Genomic DNA, 7,091 nt, shown 5'->3' with positions numbered 1-7,091 from the left:
GGGGGGGAAGCACTGAGGGAATGCCAAAAGTAATTAATTGTTTGTACCTGAAGTTAGTACATGTGGTTTGCATTTACTCCCTGGCTTCTTAACATGGAAATGAGGGTCTAATTCGTGGCATTGTTTGTCGTTATAATGCTTTCACACAGCAAGCAGCCACACTTAATGAGTCCTTAAAGTGTAAACCCTTTGAGACAGTTCAATTCAGTTCAATTCAGTTTATTTAAGAAGGGGACAGTGCAAATTAATAAAACACATGATCATACATGGGTTGAAAATGCCAGAATTATCCAGGTTGGAGGCCTATAGGTTGTAGCGTAGTACAACAAATCTGAATTCTTGAAGTTGAAAAGCTAGAATCAAATTTGGCAGCTGTCAAACCACAATGCTTTTTGACTGCAAAAAAGAGAAACATTTACATATTTTACTGCAGCGAAAAATCTAAACTTGCCATGTTTTATTACAAATACATCAATATCAATCATATTCAATGACTTAACACACACACACAAACACACACACACACACACACACACACACTCTCTCACACACACACACACACACACACACACGTAAAACCCAGAAGGCGCCACTTTGACGCTGAACCCTGCTTGAGATTTATGAATTCTTTATGAACTCAATGGTGTAGCTTGCTGTGTGAACGCTCATATCCAAGATTCACAACCTTATTGCCATGTTAAACGCATTTTATCCGAATTTTAATCAATGTGCAGCTCAGAATTGCAACACGATAACAGTGTGATAGCTTTAATATATCATAGTCATGCATGAAGAAAGCATTCAAGTCTACCATAAATATCCGAATGTGGGTTTTTCGGGGGGGTCATCCAAAGGGGAGTTGGAATAAGAGGGTGCTTGTGAGTATTTTTGCGCAAATTTCACTTTTTTCGGAGCATAATAACGCAATCCGTGCAACATATGTTTAGCTTTTCAAATGGATGTTGCAGTTGTAGATGGGAGCTACAGTACATGCGTGATATTGCAGAAAAGGGTTCAAAAAATTCAAAGATCAAAAAGTGGGCGTGTCCAACTCGTTCCAACTGTTTTATTATTCTGTGAGAAACTTTGAGTAAATTTAAAAAGTTCTGTAGTCACATTAAAAGGAGTTACCACTAAAGTTAACACTGTATGCTGATGACACACTGTTTTATGTTTGTTACGTGGATGGGCGGGTGGGGTTAGGGGGTGGGGGATAGGGGGAACTGATTAGGTTAGATGTTTTTTTTGGTCTGGTGTCTGATAGATAAACTATTGACTGACTTGTTAGCGTTGCTTTAGGGACCACAGAGCAGATGTCACGTTGTCTGTAGGACTGAAAATTGTGCGATTTGTAATTTTTACGGCGGAAAAAAAATATTTCGCTTGAGTGACAGCTAATAATGTGGCAGCTTCCATTTTAAAAATCAGACTTCGAAAACATGTACTTCCCAAATAGAAGAATAGAACTGAATATTGTCTTCTCCCCTAAAGGTTGATACATCAATATTTTACTTGTCAACATTCAATTTTTTTCAGTATCTACAAAATGTTTTTTTTTTTTTTATTCTCCCAAACGTTCCAATACAAGACGAAAATAATTGACTTAAACAACATGAAAATAACATTTGACCAGTTGTAAATGTTGGTGGGGCTTATTGTTATGGATCAAATTTGAAGCAAATATTGAAATGAAGTTTTTAGGTTATTGTATTTATGATTTTATTTTTAATGAAATGCCCAGTAAAGTTGAAAAAAAATTCACTTTTGGTCCTACAGTGTAAAAATTATGATGTAGTTTTTCTCCACATTAAAATCTTTTGATAATGTCCTGTGTCTGGTTCATGCGTTGCTGACCGATGTGACTGCATCTCAGGTAGAAATGCAAAGTTTAGGCCCCACCTATAAATCACATTTAAAGCTGCTACGAGGAACTTTTAGATATTTCTGAAACAGTCAAAATTTTCCTCTGATGATCATAAATGACATGTAACAGCAAACGAGACCATCAGTGCAAAGAATGCTATTTTTATATAGTTTTTCTTTATGCCTTTGTCATGGGTATACGCTCACCCAGGAACAACAGCTGGCATAGTAAAAAAAACACTACCGCTTTTGTCTAAAGGGGGGCGCTAGAATTAACAAACACTGAAAGTTCCTCGGAGCACCTTTAAAAGAAAGTACAATGCATCCTTATCCAATCAGTTTGCAACACAATACTTTAGAATCCAAGAAGAAAAATTGGTTATATTTTGCATATATGTTGTACATGTTTTCTGTATTTTTCTTAAGATATTTGGTGCACTGTAAAATACGTGTTAAATATTGCTTTTGTGTTGACAGCATAGGTCATAAAGAAACACTGTTTTATCAGAGTTAAAGCAGGAACAGAAATGTGTCGTGGCTGTATACTACTATCACCATAAACGCACCACCGCTTTTTGGAAGCTTGTTTTAAAAATCCCTGAAAAAAAAAAGTATTGATTGTTTCACCCAGATATTGTTTTTTTTTTTAGATTCGATTCCTTTTCTGTCTCTCTGCTGTTCTTTGGGGAAAATGTTACTGTGTATTAAAAATGGAGAAAAAGGCGTTCCACATTCCCATTCACATTTTGTATTGGTTCATAAATAGACATTTTTACAAAAACAAAATGAAGAGTTCTTGTCTTAATAAAAAAGGAAAGATATTAATGTCCAAAAATAATCGGTGTTGGTATTATTTTTTCTTTTCACTCTAAATGGTAAAGGTTGCTACATAGGGGAGAACGGGGTTATACTGTATGTCACACGGGTTGGTTGTCACAATCGTTATATTTTACACTAGAGTAAAAAGTGTGCCTATTATCCCCGGTCTCCCCTACTCCGTGAGAAGAAAGAACAAACTTCTCGCTGACAGAGCTGCGAGAAGTTCTTTCTGGTCTGGAGATTTTATACTTCACCAGAACTCAACAGCCGAACTCCTCACCCGCGAGACACACGTCACGCGCTGCTACCATAGTAGCGCCAGTTGATTTTCCTCATTGACTTCAGACTGACCAATCACACAATAGTTCTTGGAGAAGCTGCGAGAGGAAAAAGTTCGGCCCGGACGATGTGTCGAGAACAAGCTGCGAGAAGAAAATCACATAATTTTCTTCTCGCAGCTCTGTCACCGAGAACTTTGTTCTTTCTTCTCGCGGAGTATGTAACAGCCTTTAATCTTGTCTGTTTGTATCTGTATATTTTATTCTTATACAACCATCTTTAACTAGTTTGCAATGATACAACCACAGGTAAATATGGGTAAATGTGGTGGGCTATGGACACACAGCCGCACATATTGGATTATTTAAAATGATCTTCAAATAACCATTTGCAGATGATGAAACCTGACTGACAGCTGGTTCATCAATAGAAGAATCTTTGCTATTAAATATTTACAGAATTTTGGTCAAAATTTTGGATATTACCTGCACGACTGAATTTTATAAAGATGATATTGGCAAACCACACATTCTGAAGTCAACATTTTTACACCCCACATCCAAAAAATAACACTTTCTTTCTGTTTAAAGACACAAAAATATACGGACATTTTTTAGCTATTTTTAAAAGCACATTTCTTTGTGTAGGTAAATCTCCAAAGACTGAATAAAATGAACTGGTATGTAAAAGGAACACATTTTTCTTTCAAATTGAACTTGCCGACATAATATTTGTGATTTGTTTTAATTAGGATTGTGTGTGTGTGTGTGTGTGTGTGTGTGTGTGTGCGTGCGTGTATGTGTGCGTGTGTGCGTGCGTGTAGATCTTAGCCTTAAAATTAAGATCAACTAATGAACTACCCAGCCAGCTCTCATCACAGATTACTATCTGTTTATGTAGAGAGATTATATTTGTCGTTCGGGCTCTTACTTATTCCCTTCCTCACAAAACACCAAAGCTCCATACAAGAGGGATTTTGGAGCGACTTTAATACCTTGCTTTCCTTGGGGATATATTCAAATATTCAAATTTTATTAGGATAACCCCTTGAGATGAAACCATCTCGTTTTCGAGGGGGTCCTTGCAAACAGAAAATACAATGAGAACACATTTTAACATACAAAAATGAAAATATTTATAATAAAAATGAATAACATAACACACACACACACACGTGGGTACTAACTTAAGTGCTTGACATGAATCTTGCATAGTACTTTTCCGAGAGAAAATAAATAAATACATGGTAAAGTGATGATAACAATGGTAACAAAAAGTTAAGTAAAACATTTCATTACAATACATGATTAGTAACATAAACAACTGTTTGTAAAGTGAGATGACAGAGCATTTTTAAACATGATATGAAGGTTGGGTTTATGAAAAAATACTTGGATGGACGGAAGCAATAGCAGGAGCAGCAATAGCAGCAAGCGATTGCATCTGTTGCAGCATAGCTTTCAGGTGAGCGGTGGCACTGGCAGGCAGCAGACATGGCAGCTAAAGAGCCAGTCACTGACAGTTTGAGTTCACCAATGTATTGTTTTTTATTTTTTCAAGCTTTATTAGACAGTACAGAGTTGAGATGGGGAGACAGAGAGAGAGACAGGGGGGATGACCTGCAGTAAAGGTCCACTGGTCGGACTTGAACCCGCTATCACTGCAACGAAGGACGGAGCCAATATGGTACGCGCTCTATCCACTACACCACCGGAGCACCAGTGTAATGTTAAAGAAGGGACTGTGTGTGTGTGTGTGTGTGTGTGAGTGAGTGAGTGAGTGAGTGAGTGAGTGAGTGAGTGAGTGAGTGAGTGAGTGAGTGAGTGAGTGAGTGAGTGAGTGAGTGAGTGAGTGAGTGAGTGAGTGAGTGAGTGAGTGAGTGAGTGAGAGAGTGAGAGTGAGAGTGAGTGTGTGTGTGTGTGTGAGAGTGTGTGTGTGTGTGTGTGTGTGTGTGCGGCTGTGTAATGAGCTCATTATATCACAGTAAAGGGGCGTTGTTCGGCCCGACGCGAAGCATCCCAAAAGCCTCCTGCCAACTGACATTCAAAATAAGACACAAAAAAATATATTGTTGTAGCAACTTAAAGATAAATGACATTAGATGGATGCTTTTATACATTCAACATTTTGTTTTTATATTCATGACAAATACAAATTATGGAGTTAATACTGAAAAATTTAGTAAAATCAAACCAAAACATACCACACCACAAATGAATCATCCCGGGTTAATGCGTTAATTTTGACAGTCCTAGTATTAAGGTAAAATTCCTCACAGTGCATTTCCTTATATGGTTATTGTGTGATTTCATCAGAATGGGACTGATTCGATGTGTGGAATGCTGATGGTGTGGCGGCCATTTTCCTTGTCGTCAGGTTAGGACTTTAAATCATCCAATCAGATCAAAGGAATTAATCACATATTTGAAAAAAAAAAATAGAATGTTGGAAAAAAGAAGTTGGAATGTTGTCACACATGACATCACAAATATAGAACATGATGTCACATATATAGAACATGGCGTCACACATGCATCAAAGGCTTTTAGAATGTTGACTGTTGGTGGAGCCAGAGCTCACCAAGGACTCAAGTCACTTCAGAACTGACAGGACATAAGACAGCGACTTTCAAGAACTGAAAATACTTTGTTTACAACCGAACACACGACTAGCACTTTTATTCATATCAGCGATGGAAGGACAGTATAGATCAACGGAGGAGACATCCCCATCAGGTGCCATGAGCTGGGCCCTGATGGTGGATCTCGAGTTGGGACCTCCCGAGGAGAATTGGGAGGAGATGTGCAAGAACGCCGTACTCCAAGAAGGAAGCAGTAGAAGCAATACTGATAAGGAACAGGAGCATATTCCAAAAGAGCCAGAGTGCAAGACCTCCATCCAAGAGGTGGGGCAGCCTGGAGATATTAACCAATACATGGAGGACGTCCAAAAACTGGATGAGAATTGCCAAATGCCAAACGGTGGAGGCAGCTTTCCCCATGGAGGTCCCATACGAGAGAGAAGATGTGAGGAGGAGCACCAGATGAGAGTCAGCCTTGAGAAGGAGGTGCAGGGGCTCCGAAATGAAATAACAACCATGAGCCTTTCCTCCATTGAGCCTGACAGCCACAAGACCAAGGATATGAAGTTGATTCAACAGCTAAGAGAAGAGAATCAAGCCCTCATGCTTGAGATGGCGAAGATGAAGGTCCTGCATAAAAGGGCCTTGAGGAATGTATTTTACCAGCATCTTGAGTTATCTAAAACAAATAAAGCTTTGAATGAGATGGTCCAAGGACTGTGTGAGCTCAACACAAAAGCCTCTTCCCACATGTCACAAAACTGTGGAGGCGTCACACGCGCAGATGCTTCAGAAGACGTCCAGGACCAAACGGAGGACGTCCTTCAACAAACACAAGCGTCCACAAAGCCAGAGGAGCAAGAGACAATTCAGGTGGACGAGCAACCACTAAAAGAGTCCCTAAATTCACCACAGGTGGACAAAGATCAACTGACAGAGGCAGAAAAGCCAGAACAAGAGGTGGTAAATCAAAGGGCCGAAAAGTCCCAACTGGAACCCCAGTCTAAATCTAAAGAGGCTGAGAATCCACTTCAGGAGGCTCAAGATCAACCAGAAGCAGAGGGAACAATGCAAGAGGCCCACACTTCAACAGAGGAGGTCCAGGAACAATCACAGGTTCCCAAAAAGCAAGAAGATCAAGAGACACTTCAGGTTGATAAGCAACCACTAGAAGAGGCTCTAATCCTACGACAAGGGGAGGAACAAGAACAACCGACAGAGGCAGAAAAGCCAGAACAAGAGGTTGTAACTGAAGATGACGAAAAGTCACAAGTGGAAGTCCCAAACCAACCAGAAGAGGCAGAAGAGCCACTTCAGGAGGCCCAGGATCAACCAGAGGCAGAGGGAACAACAAAAGAGTCCCAGAGCCCCAAAGAGGAGGTCCAGGAGCCAGAACTAGAGCCGGAAAACCCAAAGACCAATGAGTCAATGGAGGAGAAGGCAGAAGAAATCGAGCTTTTCTCAAAATCCTCCTGCCAACTGACAGAAAACTTATCGCAACACGTCACAGAGTCTGATGCTCCAGAGACGGACCAACAACAACCTAAGG

The sequence above is a fragment of the Ammodytes marinus genome (genome assembly GCF_949987685.1).
Source record: "Ammodytes marinus genome assembly, chromosome: 14".
Lineage (NCBI taxonomy): Eukaryota > Metazoa > Chordata > Actinopteri > Uranoscopiformes > Ammodytidae > Ammodytes > Ammodytes marinus.
Note: the sequence above shows the minus strand (reverse complement) of the source record.